Raw genomic sequence first — 24806 nt, forward strand, 5'->3', positions numbered from 1 at the left:
TAATCATTTTTAAAAATTTTATTATCATGTTATTTATTTTTTATATTTTAAATTTTATTTCCTTTCATAAGTTTAGACAAATAGTATTATTATCAGAGTTTCTCAAAACCAGAGACTACGACTTCTTCCGCTATCCCCACCTGGCCTAACACTGTACTAGACAATACAGGTAATAAAGCCTACGGACTTAAACCAGTACTTTTTTCAAAAAACACCTACTCTCCATTGTTGTCTTTATCAGAAAAGTTTTTATGTCAATACAAGTAAGTAAATATGAGTGTTAGAAAACTTGTAGATAACTGAACAAATGTGTGAAGGAAGAGCACACCAGCAGAAAGAACAGTGGTCCCAAGTCTCTCAGGTGGGAAGGTACTTGGCACATTTGGTAAAGAGCTAGGAGACCAGTGGTGGCAGGCCCAGAGCGGGCAGGGCACTGTGGTGACCAGCGTTCAACATCACCCCGTCACAGGTAAAAGGGTCAGGTGCGTCCAGTGGAGGAATGCAGGAAAGTGCTCATAATGACAAGATCAGCTGTAAACATCCTCTGGTGCCAGAGGAAACACTGTAGGTGACACCAACGCCCTCTTACCTTTTGTCTCTGGTTTCCCTGGCCCCCACCTGCAGCCCAGCCTTCCAGACTTAGAGGAGCTGGAGGAGTCTATGAGAAGAGTCAACCACCGAACCTTCCAGGATGCTGCTAAGGGAGGGGAGGAATTTTAACTGTGAGTGAGGATTGAAATTTTAACTACTACAGAAGAGCGGATATTTTAATTACTGAAATGAGAATAATCTTAGCACAAAAGTAATCCAAGGACATTTTATTATCTTTGGCTAATGAGAGAAAGTCCAGGATCTGTCTGAGGAGTCATCCAAAGGCCCAGGGAGAAAGTAACCTACACCACAGGTTTGTAGGGGCTGATGTGAGAAATAGGAAAGTTGGCCCTATGTCATGACACAGGGCAGTGTCTTGCTTATTTGGTATAATAAGCCTTTGGGTCCTTACATAAGGATCTTAGGAGGCAAAGAGCTGGCAGCATATTTCCATTTGTAACCTCATGGTCTTTCTATCTTGCCCATTTAAAACATGCCAGAATATTAGCACAAAAATGAGCTATCCTTTATTTCTTTTTAATTATTATGTTACATATTAGCTTTCTCATATTTAAGAATTATTTCCTGTATAAATTCTTCAGTACTTTCAGTTCCCCTTCCTGGATGTAAACCTAGTTGATGATCATGATTCTCTCCCAAGAGCACAGTGAATGACAGTACTTTGCAGTTAAAATAAACGGGTATGAGACAGACACCATAGTTAGTCAAGCTGATTCACTAAAGAAAAAAAAAAAAGACACATTAAAGCTGAATCAACTGTCATCTTTCAGTGATGACTGTTGATCTGATGTGATGAAAGAAAGTTCATGCACATAGATGGGTTGATTTGGCTCCTGGATGGTCTGGAACATCGTTAACTCATACAGACTGATTCTGGCCCCGGTTCAAACTTCTCAGCCTTTGTTCTTAGGGCTCAGAAGATGGCTTTGAAGTTCAGGATAAAGTTCTTCTAACACACCATTACCAATGAATAACCTTTTGATTATGATCTCATGAAAGTATAATCAATAACTTATATAAGTTAAAACCATGGCAAACAGTGATGGTCCTGTAATTGGACCTTTATGAATTCCATATGTTACAAACTCTGCATTAGCTAGCAGTCTTGCATAATACATATATTTCTTCCCCACACAAAGCTGTTGAATTTTCTTAAAAGGCTATGAAACTTTTCACAGCTACTGTCAGCCTTGAACTCTTCAGGCCCCCGAGCTCGGTTGTGGGTACGTAACAGGCAGGATTTTTGGAAAGCTTAAAAGGATAAATAAGTATTTCTCCCAAATCCAATAGACACTCATTTGTGCAAAGCAATTTAATCAGAGCCAGTAACTTTTTACTTAATTGGACAGTTTGTGTGCTTTAAAAAATATTTCAGGGGGAAAAAGACCTCCAGCAAATGATGGTTAAAAACATAAGTAGAAAATGTGTTCACTTAGCAAAGTCATGTTCTCACGTAATGTTCTCAAATAACTAGGACCTGGCTAGGAAACCATTAGGCTGTTATCTACATTATTTAAGACTGATATTTACTTCTCTCTCTCATTAAGCTATATTACACATTACTAAATTTAAAATGTACGTGTTTAACTTAACTGGCTTCACTTTGGGAGGAAGGACACTAAACATGCAAGAAGGGATTTGGGAAGAAAAGTACCTAACCCAACCCATGGTCACAGTAGTTAAAAACAAAATAAAAAACAAAACAACAACAACAACAAAAAACCAACAGAGTTTTCCGATAGATTGAAGGGGACAAAGAAGAGGTTTGAGTTGAAGGAACATTTAGTGACAGACTGAAAGACATCCAAGGAAAGATGAATCCTATCCTTTTAGACCAAACATCAGATCTTTAAAGAGAGAGGAGTATATAAAGCCCAAACCAATAATTACAGGTGGGGGAAGAGGCATCAAAAGGGTTATTTTTGCATCTTAGCCCTCTCCTTCCCAACTACTATTAGCCGCCTGAGTGTTACTTTATTCGGTTTTGTTACCTGTTACCATGAACTCGTTTTTCTTTTGGAACATATTTGAAAATTGCCGAAGCAGAGTTGCGGGTGTGGGGTGTGTGCAAAATGGCCCAAGGTAATTGGGAAATACAGGCTTCCAGTAATGGAATGGATAAGTCACAGGAATAAAGGGTACAGCATAAAGAAACATAATCGATAGCATTTTATTGGTGTTCTATGGTTCCACTTCTGGGGAACACAGTGTAACATACACACTTGTTGAATCACTATGTTGCTTACCTGAAACTAATGTTACACTGCGTGTTGCCAAAGCTAATTTCTAGCAGATTTATACACTTTCAGATTCCTCAGTCCAACATAGCACCATTAAAGTAATCTTTGTGACTCTACTGTCACTATATATACTTCTCTACCTGTAAATATGTTACCAGCTTTCCAATTAAAATTTGAATTACTGACTCACAACACATTCATTAAAAATGATATTTGGCTCCATTTCTCCTCTATTTGATTATTTGTAATTCCTAAATGCAGAGACTGTAACTATTTGCCATTCCATTTTCTTTTCTTTCTTTTTTTTTTTTTTAAAGATTTTATTTACTTGACACAGAGAGAGATTGCAAGTAGGCAGAGAGAAAGGGGGAAGCAGGCTCCCTGCTGAGCAGAGAGTCCTATGCAGGGCTCAATCCCAGGACCCTGAGATCATGACCCAAGCTGAACGCAGAGACTTAACCCACTGAGCCACCCAGGTGCCTCTGCCAATCCATTTTCAATTGCCCAACTTTATTTATACAAGTATTTTCAAAGTCTTGCGTGTGTGCATGCGCACACACACACACACACACACACACACGTATACACACATGGATGATCAAAGAAAACCAGTACACCAAAGGGGAGAAGGATCAAGCTTTTAACATCTTTGGTTTGACGTTTTTTTAAGAAAATACCACTAAGCTGGTTTTTGTCCACTTTCTGTCCAGTTGTGACAAAAGACAACAGGCTACACAAAAAGGAAAAGAAATAGATCAATAGGAAAACCAGATGTACACAAATCAGCAAGGCCAAATATGACCTAAATCATAATTTGTGTGAATTTGTGGAAAATAAAATATATTGAGAAATAAGTTTCCTGTATTCATTTTTTCTGGTCCCCCCCCCCCCCCAAGAAAGAGGAAAGGATGGCTCTGGAAATGATTGACCTTTCAGCATCAGTATCTGTTTTCATGGTTCTCGCAACTAGAAGAGTAACCTAGATACCAACATAGTCATAAGAAATCAACAACTAAATTTATGTTCTTCCTCAAAAGAGAGGACAGGAAGCAACAGAGAGTCTACCTCTATGTCAAAATCACTATTGATTGCTTCCCACAATCGGGAAATCCAGCCTTTACTCTTCTATGAGATAGCTAAACAATCGATTTAAGAGTTTAAGAGTGTATGTTACACCCAAAACATAACCTACATCAGCCTGGTACATATTAGGTGTACATATTGGGTGGTGTTTCATTCAAATTCGTCTTGGAAACCAATCTATCCAATATTCACCTTCATGACTTTTTTTTTTTTTTTCACCTTCATGACTTTTATAAACAAAATGTGAAGGTGCTCACAAAAGTTGTAGAGTTACTTAAATTAAGTGGGCCTTAGTACTCTGGAAGACAGAAGAATCTAAGTATTCTTAATTAAAATATGACAACACTAAAACCAGAATTAAATTTGCAGGGACAAAAGGTCAACCACTGAGGCATAATGGAACAATTGAGACTAGGGAAACCAGATCTGGAAATCATAGTTTACCACAAACTGAAGATGAGTTAGCAATTTTCTGCCATATGGAAAAGGTCAACTTGATTATGAAACTTACTGTGTGTAAAATTCTTCCTTCATGTCAGGCATTAGCCGTACTGCTAGTATCTATTTATAGAACAAACTGGTGGCTGCTGGACAGGATGGGGGTGGTTCCACAGGTGAAACAGGTGAAGGGGATTAAGAAGCACAAACCTCCAGTTATAAAATAAGTAAGTCATGAAAACGAAAAGCACAGTAGAGGGAATATGGCCAGTGAGATTATAATAATGTTGTGTGGTGACAGATGGTGACTCTACTTACTGTGGTGAGCGCTGAGTAATGTAGAGAATTGTCTTATCACTTTGTCATACACTCAAAATGAAAATAACATTGTATGTTAATTATCCTTCAATTTAAAAAAAAAGAATCGGGAATTAAAAAAATACTGGTATCTATTTTAAATGATATGAATGAATCAGAAGGATTTAGAAAAACATCAGAAGTTTATTGAACCATAAGAAACTCTTAACTATAGGAGACCAACTGAGGGTTGCTGGAGGGGAGGCTGGTTGGGGGATGGGGTCACTGGCTGATGGGCATTAAGGAGGGCATGGAGGTAATTAGCACTGGGTGTTATATACAACTGAAGAATCACTGACCTCTACCTCTGAAATAATAATGCATTATATGTTAATTAATTGAATTTAAATAAAAATTTTAAAAAGTTTATTGAAACCATTTAAAAAGTCTTATGAAAGAGTGTTGTGAAAATTAAGTATTCCAAGATCTATAAAGAACTTCTCAAACTCAACACCCAAAAAACATAAGTCAAAAAATGGGCAGAAGACATGAGCAGACACTTCTCCAAAGACATACAAATGGCTAACAGACACATGAAAAAGTGTTCATCCTCATTAGCCATTAGGGAAATTCAAATCAAAAGCACATTGAGATACCACCTTACATCAGTTAGAATGGCAAAAATTGACAAGGTAAGAAACAGCAAATGTTGGAGAAGTTGTGGAGAAAGGGGAACCCACTTACACTGTTGGTAGGAATGCAAATTGATGCAGCCACTTTGTAAAACAGTTTGGAGGTTCCTCAAAAAATTAAAAATAGAGGGGCACCTGGGTGGCTCAGTGGTTTAAGCTGCTGCCTTCGGTTCAGGGCATGATCTCAGGGTCCTGGGATCGAGTCCCACATCGGGCTCTCTACTCGGCAGGGAGCCTGCTTCCCTCTCACTCTCTCTGCCTGCCTCTCTGCCTACCTGTGATCTCTGTCAAATAAATAAATAAAATCTTTAAAAAGAAATTAAAAATAGAGCTAACTTATGAGCCAGCAATTTTACTACTGGGTATTCACCCCAAAGATACAGATGTAGTTAAAAGAAGGGCCATATGCACCCCAATGTTCACAGTAGCAATGTCCACAATAGCCAAACTGTGGAAAGAGACAAGATGCCCTTCTACAGATGAATGGATAAAGAAGATATGGTCCATATACACAATGGAATATTACTCAGCCATCAGAAAGGATGAATACCCAACTTTTGCTTCAACAAGGATGGTACTGGAGGAGATTATGCATAAGTCAAACAGAGAAAGTCAATTATCATATGGTGTCACTTATTTATGGAACATAAGGAATAGCATGGAGGACATCAGGAAAAGGGAAAAATGAAGGTGGAGAAATCAGAGTGGGAGAAAAACCGTGAGAAACTGTGGACTCCAGGAAACAAACTGAGGGTTTTAGATGGGAGGGGATGTGGGGAGGGATGGGTGAGCCTGGTGATGGGTATTAAGGAGGGCACAGATTGCATGGAGCACTGGGTGTGATATGAAAACAATGAATCATGGAACACTACATCAAAAACTAATGATGTATGATCTCCCTGATATGAGGAAGTGGAGATGCAACATGGGGAGTTAAGGGGGTAGGAGAAGAATAGATGAAACAAGATGGGATTGGGAGGGAGACAAACCATAAGTGACTCTTAATCTCATAAAACAAATTGAGGGTTGCTGGGGGGTGGGGGGGTTGAGAGAAGGGGGGTGGGGTTATGGACATTGGGGAGGGTATGTGCTATGGTGAGTGCTGTGAAGTATGTAAACCTGGCGATTCATATACCTGTACCCCGGGGGATAAAAATATATTATACAGTTTATAAAAAATAAAAAAAATTTAAAAATTTTAAAAATGGGAAAAAAAGAAAAAGAAAAAAACTAATGATATACTTTATGGTGACTAACATAACACAATAAAAAGAAAAAAATTTAAAAAGTATTCAGATTGATTACTTTTCCAAGTTCATTGTTGTCTATAGTTCTTCCTGTTTGTTGTTGTTATTTGCATATCATTCTGGAAAACCACTCCTACTTTGATGTAAATGAATTTTTGGTTCTTGTTCTCAAGTCCTAAAAAGTATAACAAAAAGAAACTACTAGATTTCATTGTAGAAAGGGAGATTATGGATGGAGAAAAAGTGTGGGCCATCAAAATGATGAAGCCCTGGATAGCTAAAGATGGTAGAGTTCTTACAGAAGGTAGTTAGAGATCTGACCCATATATTTCCTGTGAAGGCCTGAGATCTCTTCCTGCTCTGCTTATCTGTTGATCTTAAGAGACTCTTGTATTCACTAGCAGTTTCCCTGGCAGCTTTCACTCCTCAATCCTCCTGCTCTGGGCTGGGACATTGTCTACTTCTTTTCTACTTTTTCCCCTGCTGAGCTTTATCATTTGTTCACGCTACTCTGTACTACTCTTCTTGATCGTTCCAAAATTTCTTTGTTCCAGAAAATCAAATCCTTCCTTACACTTATTTCTAAATTATCTTCCTCCCAGAAAATAAATATTTCCATACTACTCTTTCCATCAGACTTTTTTCAAGTATCATCTTGACATTTTTTTCTTTTCATCTTTAGTGCTGTTCCCCAATTTCCTCCAATTTTCTTCAGTTTGCCATATTTCTTTGGGTGATCTTTGAGGAAATTGAGATAACAGAAGTTCTAGTACCATGGAGAAAAATCATGTTTCTTAAATGGAAGAAGAAAGAAGAGGAAGAGGGGTTGTAATGATAGTATTGGAAAAGGGGAAAGAACTCATCTCCAAGAAAGAGCCAATGAATTAAGAGAAGGACAACAGAACAAAAGGGTCAACACCCTTTGGGCTAATATCATGTTGTTCTTCCTCCATAGGCAGTAGATGGAAGACAAAAGCCAACCTACAAGCCCAGGTTTTTAGAAACAGGTTAGCATAGGGTCAGGTCAAATTTTCAGAGTCATGTAAAAACAATGCTCTTTTAAAAGATATACATTATCTGACAATAAACGCTTTGCAAATCTCATAAAAAATTTTGTGTATATATTTCTTTTGATACTGTTGGAATTTCTGTAATAAGGGACCTCAGAGAGGTTTGTGAACAGGTCAGTCTTTTCACAAAGTCCCTCTAATGGGGAAATTAACACTTTAGAGTTGGAGAAAGTCTAGGAGATCATTTGGGGAAACTGAAGGCCAGGGAGGTTAAATTATATTTCCAAGGCCTGTCCTTTCCATGATACTTCCCTACCACTGTCTCTGTTACACTGTTCCAATTAAAGAGAAAAAGAACCCAACAGTGATATTAGTCTGAGTTCTGGGGCACTACTATTGTTAAATACCTACACATCCCGGGCCCTGGTGCTTGGTGGAATGTGTCATGGGCAGAACCACTCAGTGTCCTATCCCTATTGCCTCATCCTGCTATTCAGAGCAGTGACCAGCTCATCCAGCTCTGCCTCAAAATTTCACATCAATGTGCATGTGCTTGTGTGTGTGTGTGTTTACTGGACTGTCCAACCTAAAAACAGATCAACAGACTTCCTTATTCTTTATTCCAGGAGAAAAGTTATGAGCAATTCTTTCCTTACACATTTTGTGGGACTGTTGCATTGTGATGTGGTGATGTTACCTTCTCACGGGATTAAGTTGAAGACTGAAACAAAGTGGAAAGCTCTGCTCTGGCTGTCAGAAGATACACATTCTTTTGCCAGCTCTGTTGCTAACTCTGGTCCTCGGAAAGTCCGTTACCACCTCTGGTCCTCGGTTTTCTAATCTGAAAACTATGGAGGTTGAAGGAACCTTTAAGATTCCCTTCCCCTCGAAGAATCTGTGATTCTGAGTGGAGGCAACACTTGGCAAGTCTTTTCCAGGGTTTAGCACAAATCCTTCCAGAGTGCCTCCTGAGCACTGGCAATGAACAGAGTTCATTCTGCATACATAACTGATAGAGAACTGGGCTCAATAAAGAGTTAGCTCTTGGGGCACCTGGATGGTGCAGTGGGTTAAGGATCTGACCTTTGGTTTGGGCTTAGGTGGTGATTTCAGGGTCGTGATCTCTAAGTTGTGGAGAATTGAACTCCATGTCGGGCTCTGCACTAAATGGGGGGAGGCGTGTCTGTTTCAGATTCTCTCTCTCCCCCTCTCAGCCTCTCACCCATCTCTCCTTCTCTTTCTAAAATAAATAAATAAATCTTTTAAAAAGTCAGCTCTTAATGTTGAAGTCTCGGGATATTAGTTCTGTGATCTTATGACCTAGCATCTGATGACTCATCTTCCCAGAAACGTGCAAACCTGGAAATATGCTGCTCAGAGATCCTTGAAGGTACACTTTTGCCTTTATCAATTTCTGATGTTTTCAAAATGCAGAGGTACTATTTTGATGACCAATACATGAGGCGGCTTAGAGTAAGAATGCTTTCCCTCCATCAGACCTGTCCATTTCCCTTTTGTGTGCCATGGGCTCGCGGCAGGAGATTTTTCTCAAAGAAGTACACGAGGGCTCCAGTCTTTGAAGTGGCTACAGAAGATCTCTGCAGCACAGAAGCCAGCAGTTTATAAACAATAATTTCTGTCTACCTACCAGGACTTTTTTCCTTCCCTGAACCACTTTATTCCATGGAGAGTAAATTTAGAACAAGTTAACAGACACTTCAAAATGCATAATATTTACTCATGTCAGACTTCTGGTTCAGATGAAACCAGCTCTTTGGATGTCTGAGTACTTTTCTTTAAAGAATCCTCTATATCAACTCTTGCTCCTTTTTCCACTTGGATATACAGCTCTGGGAGCTCGGACCAGCAACTTAATTTGTTTTCTCTTTTATGGAACACCTTAAGCATATTTATTTGCTCAGAGTTCCCTTATTTTGATAAATGTGGTAAACATGCCATTCATTCTCTTAGAAAGTGCTATCTTCTAGCTGCTGATGACGACAGCTCTTTAGGTTTTAAAGGTGATCTACTTGCTGATCCTTCCCTATTCTGTCCCTTTGAAAATTGAGAAAATTATATCGCAGAGTGTTGGGAGAATAAATTCCTTCATATGTAAGAAATTTGTTTCAAGAGTATGTGTGCAGAAATAAATGTTCCGAGTCCAGTCCCAAGATGGCAGCCACCATGAAGAAGGCGGCTGCAGAAGATGTCAACGTTACTTTTGAAGATAAACAAAAGATAAACAAATTTGCACGGAACACGAGTAGAATCACAGAGCTGAAGGAGGAAATAGAAGTTAAAAAGAAACAACTCCAGAATTTGGAAGATGCTTGTGAGGACATCATGCTTGCAGATGATGATTGCTTAATGATACCTTATCAAATTGGTGATGTTTTCATTAGCCATTCTCAAGAATAAACACAGGAAATGTTAGAAGAAGCAAAAAAAAATTTGCAAGAAGAAATCGACGCCTTAGAAGCCAGAGTGGAATCAATTCAGCGAGTGTTAGCGGATCTGAAAGTTCAGTTATATGCAAAATTTGGGAGCAACATAAACCTTGAAGCTGATGACAGTTAAACATTTTTTAATACTTTATTTTTAATTTGTTTAATAAACTTGAATATTGTTTAAAATGAAAAAAAAAAGAAATAAATGTTCCAATCACTATTATTTCAAAACACTTCTGAATAAATATATATCTATATATGTACATGAAACACTCAGAAAAACTCATATATGTATTCATATTCGTTTAAAACTGATAGGAAATGGGTTTCCTTGCTATGTTAAAAAGGAGTGACTTATTTTAATCTTTGGGAATCACCCACTAGTTTTGTATTTGTACTTATAATTTGAAATTAATATATACCTGAAGAGTTCTGTGTTCACAATTAAAAATCACCCTTTGTAGTTTTTTACCTTTGACTAACCTTAACAACTCTCTCTCTCTCTCTGGAAAAGGAGAGCCACTTACTGATCCCTCACTGCCCCCTACAGTATGAAATTCCTACTGAGATAAACTCGTCACAACTTGAAAAATGCAGGCACAAATCAACAGCCACCAGTACCATTTGGAAAGCTTCATTTAGAGGTTTAGAAATAAGCCAGAGAAGAATACTAAAAAGGATATCCTTGCATAATTCTGTTGAAAGTATGTACTAACCATTACAAACCATTCAGCACTCATGGATATGCCACGTGTGGTACAATGATCAGGTGCTTTGACTCAGAAATTCCACTTGTGGAACTCAGTCCTAAGGAAGTAATCCTAATATGGAAAAAGTTTTATGCGTCGGGTTGCTCTTCACCGTGTTTTTTATAACAGTGAAAAATTACCTAGAGACAATCTAAGTAGGAGAATGTTTAAATAATCCACAGAATATTGTGTAGCCGATTAAAAAAAAATCATGTCTATAGAATATGGAATAACATGGGAAACTGGTCCACTATCCTTAAGCAAACAAAAAACAAAAAAGGGCACAAAAATCATTGCTTGAATGGAAAAACACTAGATGGAAAAACACCAAAATGTTAGCGTTTTCTTATGTGAGTTAACTGTACATGACTTCCCCTCTCCCAATCTTCCTTCTCTGTTTCTGTATTTTCCAAAGACTTTTAGAGGGTGTACTAGTTTATGATGGAAAAAAGTAATGAACTTAAAATAAAACTCTATGAGGATTCATAAAAAGAAATAGTTATACCCAGGAAATTAAGTACTGCAAACTCTAATGAAGTCCAGTTTATGTAACTGAGTAATGGGTTTTGCAAGTTATAATTACTACAAAGACAGTTCGCAGTTACCCTCAATTTGTAAGAGCAAGACAAAATCTCCGACTGGGTTCCTCAGTTCTTTGTAAAGAGCCAAGCAAAGAATAAACATTATGAATATCTAGAAAGGAACTACTATTTGAAGAAGGTCTTAAAAGGTAAATACTACCTAGTATTAATCATTAGTAATAATCATTAGTAAAAAGTAATAATCATTAGTAAAAAGATCTTAAAAGGTAAATATGAGTAATATGTATCAGTTATATTAATACAGCTGTCTGGTCTACCTGCCTCAGAGCTAAACTTCTAAAATCAGTTTATTAGTCAAATTGAAATCAAGCTAATAGGAAACCTGATAAAAGTTGCCTAAAATAGATTTTGGTAGATTTGACTGGCATTATTCAGGCCAAAAGTATTCTGAAAAGTTAATCCTGCTCAAAGTTGGTTTTATTTTTTGTTACAATGAATGGTACTGTCCAAGTTATTTTCCTTCTGTGATTTGAATTCAAACACAGAACCAAGAACAAGACTGGAATTATAATGACTAATAAATCACAGACATTTTAGAACTGAAAGGAACCCTTTATTTTACAGATGAGAAAGAAAATGAACCACTTTTCTGAGGTCCCACATGATGGTGTGGCAGCCGAGCAAGGAGCCGGGTCTCCTGAGGCCAGCTCAGTGTGATGCTCTGAGTTCAGAGGCTGGGACTCCCATCACTTAATGGTGGAATTTGGGCACCTGGCCAGCACACTCCCTAGCCTGGGATCCGGCTGATTACCTTTCTTTGGCTTCATGGCTCCCTCTTAGCACTAACAGCTCATTAATACAAAAGGAAGAAAAGACCCCACTTTTTTAGTGTCGACTATGTGTCAAGTACTTTGTACATATTATGCCACTGCGTTTTGCTGCCAGTGGAAGAAGAAAATTAATGATTTCCTTTTAGCACTTGAAGAAACCAAGGCCCCAAGCATTTAAGTTAGTCAAGATTTGGCCCGTGTTGCTGTTCACTTCTCTTTGATAGTCACTTCTCCTCCTGTTAGGCAGCTAAGACAGAGAAATCAGTGTATTAAAGATCTCCAGAAAGAATCAATAAGATAGATGTAGAGAGACAGACTAATAATAAATGGACAGATAAACAGAGAGAGAGATAAAGGAGGTAGATAGATACATAATAAGGAATTGGTTCATGTGATTATGTTGGGAAGACTGAGATCTGCAGCTGGCAAGTTAAAGACCGAGAAGAAGTAGTGGGATAAGTTCCAGTCTGAAAGCAGGCAGGCTCAAGACCCCAGGAGAGCCAGCGTTTAGCTTGCAGGCAGTCAGGCAGAAGGAGTTCACTCTTGCTCATGGGAAGGTCAGCCTTTTTGTTCCCTTCAGGCCTTCACCTGATCAGAGGAGGCCCATCCACACTGGGATGTACCACATACCTTCACTTTACCAATTCAAATGTTAATCTCATCCAAACAACACCCTCACAGATGTATCCAGAATAATGTCTGACCAAATGTCTGGACATCTGGTGGCCCAGTCAAGTGGACACGTAACATTAACCATCTTATATCCTGTTCTCTGGTGCAGTCAGGGCCTGGACTAGGGAGTGGTGATCAAGGTACACAGAGTGTAAATTTATGGAGGCGCTCACTCCTAGGTTCACACAGGCACCCGGAGTGTGTTGCTTGTCTCACTCACCCTAGTGCTGGCCCCATGCCCCTCTCAAAAGGGCAGTTTCAATCACCTCCCTTAACTTGAAGGGTTTTATATTAAGGGGGATACTTTCTACAATCATGTAAATACCAGTCTAGTAAAGTCTTGGCTATGCAGAGTTTCTCAAGGAATTGATGGCAATAAATATCTGAAATACCAAGTATGAAAACAGACAAAGGGTTATTATTTCTACACTTACCATGGCATGGAATGGTAATCCACTCATATTCTCCACTGAGAATGATTCCATATAATTAAAATAGTATTTATCAAATGGGCCTTTATTTATTTTTATCAAAAGGTAAAAGCATTTCTATAAAATCACAAATGCAAATCTTTTCATGCATTATAGAAGAATGCACAGCTATTAAATATCAGGTTTGAGTTATTTTACTTTGGGCTAAAGGCCATTCATTGCAAATTATCACAGTTATTCCTCATATTTAATTATCTACCCAGTCAGTAATGCATAACTTCTCAGTTATAAGGACTGATGAACTCAATGAGACAAATGAAAGCATGTTTCAGACTTTAAGTGCAATACAGAAAGGTGTCACTGTTATTAGCAGAATGATAGAAATCTCTTACCTTAATTCAAGAGAGCTGTACCAATTTACATAGTCTCCCTCACTGAGTAAATGTTCCCTTAAACCCTAGACAACATAGGACAGGCAATGATAACTCTCCAAATTCAAGCCTGCTGATACCCAAGAAATCAGATACATTTAATGACCAAACATTGGGAACCAGAGACAATCAGCCAGTCTGGAGTCAAATGGACTTTGTATTCATTCCATTTAGCTTCTAAGCGAGATCTTGACTTGGTTAATCTGGTATCTGCCTGGTAAGGTAGAACACTCTAAAAGAAGCTGCTTCATTAAAAATTGATTTGGGGGGTGCCTGGGTAGCTCAGTGGGTTAAAGCCTCTGCCTTCGGCTCGGGCCATGATCTCAGGGTCCTGGGATTGAGCCCCACATCGGGCTTTCTGCTCAGCAGGGAGCCTGCTTCCTCCTCTCTCTCTACCTGCCTCTCTGCCTACCTGTGATCTCTCTCTCTCTCTCTGTGTCAAATAAATTAATAAAAATAAAATCTTTGAAAAAAATTAATTTGTATCAACAGATCAGCCTACTCTTGTGTGACACAGAAGTGAAACAATATATATTTCCATATCCCTACTTTGGCATCCAACAGCCACGGTTCACACCCAGGCTCTACAGATGACTAAGGTATGATCCTGGAAAAGTTACCTAATTTCTCAGCACCTCAGCCTTCTCATATGTTTTATTTTTTAAAGATTTTATTTATTTATTTATTTGCCAGAGAGAGAGAGAGAGAGAGAAAGAGACAGTGAGAGAGGGAACACAAGCAGGGGCAATGGGAGAGGGAGAAGCAGGCTTCCCACTGATACCGATACGGGGCTCGATCCCAGGACCGTGGGACCATGACCTGAGCCAAAGGCAGACACTTAACTGACTGAGCCACCCAGGCGCCCCTTCTCATGTGTTTCGATGGAGATAAAAATAGTATCTTCAAGTCAAAGACTTGGTCCAAGAATGAAATTAGGTAATCCATATAAATTACTTAGAATAGGAGCTGGCTCATGGTAAATAGCTCATCAATGACAGTTCTTGTTATTAGGTTAAATCACATGATATTTAACCATTTTAACCTAGTACACATGACACTGTCAAGTGAGTGCACTTAATATTTACAAAAACCATGCTATTTCAGCCTCTTTTAAGAGTGTCAGCTCTTACCGGTCAGCATCTTATCTAGCTCATGTTCCACAGCACATGGTGTGTGTGCCATAGACTCTCTAAAGAATAAAGATCTGATTCAGGAAAAAATATTTGTTTTAAAGAGCTCAGGTTGCAGTTTCCTCATGGATTCTGGAGTCAGATTACCTGAGTTTAAATCCTGGCCCCACTACCCACTAGTTGTGTGACCGTAGGCAAGTTACATTACCTTTTTGTGACCCAGTTGCCATTTCTGTAAAGTGGGAATATTTGTAGCGCTTATCTCGTAGGTTGTTGAGTTAAACTAGATAGTGAGGAAAAGTGATCATTAGCACAATGGCTGGCACATAGAATACCATATTAAGTGTTAGTTATTTCCCTTTTTCTCTTCCCCTCTTCCCTTTTCTTCTTCTCTAGTTTACCACACAGTTTTATACACTAAAAGATGATTTCACAATTCTAGAAGTAATCTCTTATTCTAGCAATGAACTCTCTTCTCATCAGAATATAAAGAGCAGAGTACCAGGAAATGCCGTCTGTGATACTTTCATACTTTTGCTACATATTTAGGAATCAAGGTTGAAGAAATGCAAAGTGGCTCATGGCGGGGGGGAGCTGAGAAATTGGGGTGTGTGGGCACATGGGTTGCAGGAAATTAATGTTGGTGTCTAGTGGAGGTCAAGGGCCTTAAATCATGCTCTTTTCAGTGCCAGGTGGCAATGTTTAATGTCAAATTGAGGAAGGGGGTAGTTTCTCTATTTTGGCACAGGACATCAAGTTACTCTGAGAATGTGAGGCCTATGGAGATTACAGTCCTCTGTGGCCCCTTGAATCTTTATAGCCCAGGGAACATGGAAAGGCTGAATCTAGAACTGACAGGTGGGTCTCACCTGAGCCACACTGTAGCAGCAGGGGTCAAGATATCTCCCTCTAGGAGGGAATGTGCAGATTCCTTCTAAGAACTCATTGAAATAGCTGATCTTCACTAGGGAAGAAGCAGGGGTAAATCAACCAGAGACCCTACATTCCCAATGGAGAGGACAAGTCAACAAACTTCAGGGTATAAATGCAAGGCAGGACTCCCCAAATGGGAGCTCATAGACTTAGAGTTTCAGGATATTCAAGTTACAGTGGGAAGGTAGGTTGTAAACCATTATGAAGAAAACTTTCATTGATAAAAACAATTAAAAGTATTCAGGAACATCTGCCCTATTAAGTTCCATGCCACCAAGCATGTTCAACTAGGGGTTGAGAGACCATGATTCAGGGATGCTTCAGAAAAAGTTGGGCTTGATGGGGTAGAGGAGCTCTGGGATCTCTTCTAACACTGTTATTCTGCTGACACCTAAAGATACAGCCAGCGAAGGCAAAGAAAACACTGTATGAATATGGAGAGATATTCAAAGCTTGACTCCAGCCTGAAATCGAGCAATTGTTTAAAAGGAGGAAATAGAATATATATGTAAAATGAAATCATTCACATTTGAAGTTATTTAGGATGAGTTCTCAAATCTATGCTGTCTTAATGCTTTCAGTGACATGGAATTTGAAACAGGTTTTTTTCCTAACTAACTCAATATATAAATGGTCCATTGAAATGAGTTGTGTCAGATCATAGTATCCCACAAATTGGTCTCTGTTAGACAGACAGCACCCCCACAGGCTTAAGAACTGTTGAGGGGTAAAATTCCACATAGAAATAACTTTTAAGTTCTTTATAGATTCTGGACACTAGTCCTTTATCTGATATGTCGTTTGCAAATATCTTCTCCCATTCTGTCAGTTGTCTTTTGATTTTGTTAACTGTTTCCTTTGCTGTGCAAAAGCTTTTGATCTTGGGGATAAAAATATATGTATATAAAAAATATATGATTATAAAAAATAAAAAATTAAAAAAAAAAAAAAGAAAGAAATAACTTTTACATTGCCACCTGCTGGCTACTGCTGTAAGTGACAGCAATATAAATACAATTTCAAAGTCTTAATCAAGTTCCAACTGGAAACAGGAATATTGGTTGAAGTTACAAGTGACAGGAATCAAACAGTTTCACTGAGTCCTCAAAAGGTAGATATCAGAGTAATTTTACAAGTTTATTGGGGATCCATCTGGGTATTGCCTTAAGTAGGAGATAATCTATGTGGACTTGACTTCAGATGTGAATCACCCCCCTGGGGAATACACCCATGACTAATACTGAACAGCCCTTGTAAACAAGACATACAAACAAACCCTATGGCATGGGTTTATTCAGGACTATCTTCAGCCCACATTGACCATTTCCTCAAGAGTAGTTCTAGATGCTTAATTCTGGAGGGATGATGTTCTCTGTCACCTAGTGGTATAGTGACATTTGTCCTGTTCATTTCCAAAACAATAGTAATAATAGTGGCAAGAAGGAGGCAGAATACATGAGGTCAAACTATCTCAAGTACATGAAAGCCATGAAGGTAAGCATATATAGCAAGTGTGCATATATTAGTTTTATAGGTTTCAGGCTATACCCTGAAGAACACCAGGAACCGGGGCGCCTGGGTGGCTCAGTGGGTTAAGCCGCTGCCTTCGGCTCAGGTCATGATCTCAGGGTCCTGGGATCGAGGCCCACATCGGGCTCTCTGCTCAGCAGGGAGCTTGCTTCCTCCTTTCTCTCTGCCTGCCTCTCTGCCTACTTGTGATCTCTGTCTGTCAAATAAATAAATAAAATCTTTAAAAAAAAAAAAAAAAAAAAAAAAAAAAAGAACACCAGGAACCCTATGTGGGTTAATTCATACCTCTCCCATCAGAGTTATGCACCTTTTTCATTCTATAATTATAACACACTTAATATTGCACTGTTGTTGTTTTGTTCATCTCTGTTGTGACACTAGGCTGAGGCCAAGCTTGATCTCCTTGACGGTAATCTTCATATACTTCATATACTATTTACATATATATATATATATATATATGTTTTAGCACTCAGCATGAGCTTTGGCATTAGCTAAGTCCTCAGCTATTTACTGAGTTCAGGTCAAAATAAGGAAGGAAGGAATGGAGGTCCAGAAGAAGTCCCCCAGATCTCCAAAATCAGTCTTTCTTTCTTTTTTTTTTTTTTAAAGATTTTATTTATTTATTTGACAGAGAGAAATTACAAGTACACTGAGAGGCAGGCAGAGAGAGAGAGAGAGAAGGAAGCAGGCTCCCTGCTGAGCAGAGAGCCCGATGTGGGACTCGATCCCAGGACCCTGAGATCATGACCCGAGCCGAAGGCAGCGGCTTAACCCACTGAGCCACCCAGGCGCCCCCAAAATCAGTCTTTCTATTCTACATCTCATATCTTCGTTCTAGACTCAAGTTTTCAAATTCATCCCAGACTCTGCCATCTGGATGTTCAGCAGAAAATTCGTGTTCAAGAATTTCCAAGTGGACTGCACTGCTTTTGTACCTCAAACAGTTCTGCTCTTGCTCCTGTAATTACTTTCTCAGTTAAGACATAACTATCCAAGCATCTGTCCATCTATCCCAGGAGTCATCCTCTAGTCCCTCATTTCCAAAACACCCTCGTTTCAGTTATACTGACAGATAGCTCTGGAATCTGCTCCTTACCCCCCTCTCCTCACTGCTCACTTTCTTTCACACTCTTGTCACCTAGGAATGTCTTAAATAACTTCCTAATTGGGTCCTAGTCCTCAGCCAGGAACCCCAGCATCTGCCATTCCTCTGCTACCAAAATTATCTTTCCACCAAAGTCTGCTTTCATGCAGACATGACATTACCATCTACGTTATTATGCTCCCTATTTTCTGTAAGACAAGTCAACTATGGCATACAGAAATCATAATCTTCCCAAGCTTTGGGGACTGATAATCCTTCTCCAAATACACACTGATTTGTAATCTTGTGTACTTTCCTCTAGGTCATTCAGTATACATAGGACGCCTCGTCCAGCCCCACCTGCCGAGGTCACTCTCTGCCTACTGAACACTTTTCATGACCCAGGTTAGATGTTACCTCTTCTGTGATATCTTCTTTGGAATGTAAGTAATTGTAAATTTACCTGATCAATGGCAAAACCCTCTGGCTTTATGCTTCCACAGTACTTCTCTTAGGGCATTTCATGAGGGTCACCTAGCCCACATGAAGGTTCTGTGCAAATTAGGTAGAAATGTCCCCTCTGGACAGAGGTAGCTCTGTGGCACACTATCAGACTTCACAAGTGAAGTGAGCTGGATTTCAGCTCGGGCAGGTTGAACTTGCCACTTTGGTCGGGTTACCTTATGCAACAACAAAAAATCCCATCCAACCATACATGTAGGCCCTGAGAACTCAACCCAATTATTGCCTTCTATGCCAGTCTTTACCACCAGCTGGCAGATTCCTAGAAAGCGGTTAGATCAATTAGAATTTGTATTCTCAGAACCTAACACAAAGTAAGCTTTGATAAATGTTCTTTAAATTGTTGTTTTCTGAGTGAGAAGACATTCTAGAAGTTTGTCACAGAGAGGTCTCTGAAGTATAAAGCCATATATACTGCATGGTCTTGGGCAAAAAATTTGACTTCCTTGTGCCCTGGTTTCCTCATTTTATAAACTGGGGATCATACTAGTGCTTCACTCATGCCTTCTGTGAACATCTGATGGGAGACTACTGGCAAAGTGATGGGCCAAGAGTATGTGTTACACAAGTATTGACAATTATCATCAATGTTGAATAAATAAAAGAGTATTCTGAGATGAACCTCTTTAAATTTGACAATAAATAAGACAAATTTGGAGGAAGAATCTTTCTAAATCTGTCTAAAAGAAAAAAAAAAAAAAACAGAGACAGTTACCACAATTTGAATGAAGGTATTACCATTAATGTTAAAGGATTGAAGATATTTTACTTAAGAGATAGAATCATAATATTTTAGAATTTGGAAGGCACTTAGAGGTAATCCAAACTGCTTCTCTTATAGATAAAATAACTGGGTTAACTGACCTTTCCATCGGTTCTACTATTTCTCCCTCTGGCTCTTCCCAAACATCCAGCCTCTTCTCCTCACAAACACACACATGGTGTCCCCAGCCCCAGCCCCCAATATTTTCGGTTGCATACATTCAGCGCCTGTCTAGGGCACCATTAGCCTCTCCTAGAATGCGCTTTCACAGCTCCTTTGCCTCTGTCTGGAATAGCCCTCCTCCCTACACCTGACTCCTCTGTCTCAGCTGATTACACAGCTTCAAGTCCCAGTTCAATTGTTGTATCTTCTCTGGCAAAGTCTTCGCCTCCTTCCTCAGCCAAAGTTAGCTGTTGCCTCCTTCTGTGTTCCCATTCTGTTCATACCTCTGTTTAGCACTTATCAGAGCAAGGGCTCTGAATCCCAGCTGTCCAGGTTTGAATTCCAGCTCTGCCACTTACTACCTATGTTTCTCTTGCTCCTCTCTGTCTCAGTTGTTTTATCTATTGAATGGGAATAATAATGGGATCTACCTTATATATTAATTTATTCAACTAATAGTTTTCAACTGCTTATCACGTGTCAGGAACTGTTGTAGGACCTGGAGTACTTACATGGTGAATAAGATGAAGTCTTTGTTCTCATGAGCTTACATTGAATGGGAGGGTTGAACAATTATAATCAAATATAATTAGGTTCAATCATTATTCTAAGGACCATAAAAATATACAGTAGAGAAGTAGACTCAAGAGTAATGAGGGTGGTGGTGTTTGTTTTACAGAGGAGAGGCAGGGGAAAGTATGTTAGAGGAGGTGAAATTTGATTGCACATGGGGGAAATGAGTGAGCAAGCCACACAGATATCTAGCAGCAGTGAATTCTAGGCTGAGACAACTTCATGTGCAAAGGCCCTGGGGCAGGAAGGATGAGTTTGGGGGTAGGGGGTAAAGGCTAACAGGGCTACTGCCAAGTTAATGAAGCAGATAGTGGAGGAAACGTGATGCTCTTTATTCCTAGCACCAAGATTTTTGGATTTTTATCTCCTAAATATTGCCCCAATCTATTTTCCTTTTCCTTCATCCCTGATCTTGTATCCTATTATCTTTGATTTCTCTCCTTGCAGTCAAGCACCCTCAAAGTTATTTTCTATCCCATGACACAACGATCTAAATACATAATCTGATGCTACTGTCCTCTGCTTAATACTTTTTCATGAACTGACTCCACATTGTCTGTAGAGTAAATCCCAGATGCATTACCATGCTGAACAAAGTCCTCTAGGACTTAGTCCCTGCCCACCTCTTTACTTCCTACTTGCACATACACACCAGTCACACCAAAGTATTGGCTCCCAGATAATGACTTTCTGGTCTCTATACTTGCCTTAACCTGTTTCCTTTTCCTAAAAACCCATCCACTCTTCCATATTTTTTCTTGGCTAACTCAATAGTCAGACTCAGCTCTGGAGTTACTTCTCCTCTGTGCTCTCACTATATCCTGGGAATGTCCTAGTGTTGCTATAGTACCACTTCCCAGCAATTATTAGGATGATCTGTTTGTCTATGTCTGCCTCTCTGGTTAGCTTCTAGTTTTCTCAAGGGCAAAGAATTGGTCCTTAATCATATTTTGCTTCCCCAGGATGTGAGTTGTATTCTGTCCGAGAGCCTCAGAGCAAGAACTGTGTTCATGCCCTTCCTCATATTATCAGCTAAGAAGTCAATCCTGAATCTGTCCCATTTCAGGCTCACACAGATGTATCTGCTCTATGAGACTGAAAAGGTAAATGCATTGCAAAGGATGCTGACAATTTTCAAGATTCTTTAATCACACTCATTTATAAAATTCAAAAAGAAGACAAAATCCACATGTTTGTCTGAGAAAAAAGAGCAGAAATTGTCCTATGACTTTTAAAAAGATTTATTTTATTTGTTTATTTGAGAGAAAGTGTGTGCATGCATGTGTGTGTGTGTGTGTCTATGTGTGTGTGTGTGCGTGTATGTGTGTGTGCGTGTGCACATGCACACATTTGCTGGAGGGGAGAGCAAGGGCAGAGAGAGGCTCTCAAGCAGGCTTCCCACTTAGCATGGAGCCACACACAGGGCTCAATTCCGCGATCCTGAGATCATGACCTGAGATGATATCAAGAGTTGGATGCCTAACAGACTGAGCCACCTGGGAGCCCCTGACTTTTGTCGGGGACCGCCTCTGGCCGGGAAAGTCCCCGCCATTACAAGATGGTGCTTGGCTCACTGCCAGCCAACGAACGTTCTGGTGAAGCCCGCCTAAAGGAGGACATAGTCATTGGTTGTTTCAAATTTAATCAGCATAGTAACAGGACTTTCATTGGCTCTCCCCATTGCTTGGCCCCTTATTGGTCACCCTGCTGCATATAAGCTAAGGAAGTTAACGAAATAAACGGATGAAGCATTAACACCATACCAGGCTGACTGTCGTTCTTGCGGGCCGAGGGCAACAGACTTTAGAGTTTTAACTATAAGTTTTAAAAGAAAGTCAAATAGTTGAAGAAGCAGGCTTATTTTAAATAAATCTATGTCCAGTGTCCACTTCTCATCATTTAAATGGAAGCATCGCCTGCCAGATATAATTTCTATACCATTATTATACTTTTCTTGATACTTAGAAAGGTATGGGAGTAGAATACAGATGCTAAATCAATTCTTTCACAAATCAACATATTATTGTCCTTTTTAAGCTTCTTTTTACATTAAATTCAAAGTTCTAGTTCTATTAGAAAATTAAATTGATTTTCTAAAAAGTTCTATGCACTTGCAAAATGCCATTTTTTTTTATAGTTCTGTGCTTTATTTGCCAAAAATAATTTAACCTGGAGCTAAGACTAATCATCACAAAATTTTCCAAAAGTTTAATAAGAAAAAAGAGCTAACTGATGATTGTAGAAAAGCCACTGTCCACCCAACACATAAACCAAAGATTTACTTAGTATATCCCTGGGACAAACCCGCAAAATGTTGTCTATTGTTTTCACAACAGAGAAGAAAGAAATCTCCCTGAATTGTTTCTACCTTCTTCTCCTCCTCCATAATCATTCTCCATTATTTGATCTTGATGTCCCCTTCACTGAATTTCCATTACCTCTCAGGGGGGATCCGAGACCCCTCATGATCACCTAGAACATGCCTTCTCCTTTAAGACCTCCATGCACTTGAACATCCTGAACTCTCCACTTGGAAGGTGTTTTGCCTTTCCTGTTGGTCTGATGAAAGCTTCCTCATCCTTCAGGAATCAATTCAGACATCGCCTGCTCAGTAAGCTCAGTGAAGAGCTCCTGCCCTTCTTTCCTCCAGGCAGGGAAAAGAGTGGCCTTCTTTGTGTTCTCAACCAATCCTATACTTTCTAACCTCATTTGGATGAGCATGATAGGTATTTGCTTCCTAGACTATCAGCTTCCTGAGGGCTGGGATCATGTATTCTTCTTTGCAAGTCAGTGTCTATGTTTGTTGATTGACCAAGTGCTTGAGGCAGAGAAACACTGCAGGGGAGAATGACTCCCCATCCAGGAAGGGTTCACAGCAACGTAACCAAGTTACTCCCAGGCTGGCAAATGGGAAAGTTGGTTAACCTATTACAGCAAAAGAAGTCCTGACTTGCCAATGTCTCCTCTAGAGATCCAGCTACAGGATGAAGAACATTTTCACTAAACTCTTAATCCCCAAACTTTTCCTCTCACAACACATCAGGGACATTGAAGGGAAATGAGTTTAATCCAAAGCAAAATGCTTTACTGAATATCATTCCTTTCCACTTCACCACGACAATTTAAAAGATTTTTGTTTCTGCAAGGATTCTAAAGTCTAGAACAAATGTAGAGGATAGTGATGAAGGTCTTGTTTACATGCCTTTATACCACCGTGTAAGGAAGACCTAGCAGAGTTTACATTTGTGCCATGTAAATCGCTATAGAACCAGATGTGGCTTACAAGGTACCTTGTAACTCATCTCCTCTAAGCAATAAAGGCTTTTTTTTTTTTTTTTTCTGGCAAAAGTTTGAGAAACTTACTGCTGTTTTCTATCAGCACATACAACAGATGGCTGGCACATGCCTGCTTTGCTAAATGAAATGGGCTCTCTGCAGATTTACTCTTTGATCCCTAGTGGCATGTCCACAACACCACAATGCAAAATACCACAGCCTAGCAGAATCTAAACATTAAAAGTTTAAAGCTGTGTTTTTGATATGAGTACCTTCTGAAAAAAATCATGCTCACAGTATGTAAACATATTCACATTCCCACTTTGAAACCATGGACCAGGGATCAAAAACTGAGGCATTTCCTCCACTGGGTGACAAAAAACACCACCACAAAGGTATGATGGCAAACCCCAGGAGCAGGAAAGTATCCAACCACTTGGATTGTAACTATCAAAACGATCATAACTGCATTAGGGGAAAAAATGTGGACAGTACACATTAAGGGACTTTATACTAATAATCAGTGTTACCATAACTTATGGAATTAGAAGAAGATAGTTAAGGTATTTGGCAGTCCTTTGAAGAGGGAGAGGAAGTGTTTGAGTTAAAATTCACTTCTCTGTTGCCTTTCTTTCATTTTTGTCAAGGGGAGAAAAGGAAAGAAACATGTTCATACAAGTCTCCCTTCCTCAACCAGTCCAATGGGAAATTTGAGACCACAAACTATGGCTAGTTTAATGGGACCAGTGTGACACTGTATCAAACACTATATTGCAAAAACAAGCTATCTAGAGCTTCAGGGGCATTTAAATGACAGAATTAGATTATCTAGTTCACATTACGGAAAGATGTCAGGAGAAAGATTCCACTTTTTAAAAAAAAAATCGCAAAAATATGAGTCAATTCTCAGGAAAATGATTTGTTTTTGACTTTTCTTTTGCCAACAGTACCTTCCTCTGTTTAAAGCTAAATTTGGATGCTGCCGGCTGAAATCATTCACAAAGACACCACTATCCAGGTAAAGTTCTTGAGTTTTCCTTATACTTGATCTTGTGTTATTATTGTTCTTGCTTCTGGCAGTTTGAAATAATTTGAGAAGTTTTTTAATT

The 24806-nt window shown here is 39.2% G+C and overlaps 1 protein-coding gene and 1 pseudogene across 1 annotated transcript in view; one reads left to right on the forward strand and one right to left on the reverse strand.

Moving 5' to 3' along the window:
* Positions 1 to 24806, reverse strand: part of WIF1 (WNT inhibitory factor 1) — a 69151-nt gene that overhangs the window by 38420 nt on the left and 5925 nt on the right. The window lies entirely within an intron of this gene.
* Positions 9785 to 10258, forward strand: LOC131839107 (prefoldin subunit 4-like; annotated as a pseudogene).

The sequence above is a fragment of the Mustela lutreola genome, chromosome 8, assembly GCF_030435805.1.
Source record: "Mustela lutreola isolate mMusLut2 chromosome 8, mMusLut2.pri, whole genome shotgun sequence".
Taxonomy (NCBI): domain Eukaryota; kingdom Metazoa; phylum Chordata; class Mammalia; order Carnivora; family Mustelidae; genus Mustela; species Mustela lutreola.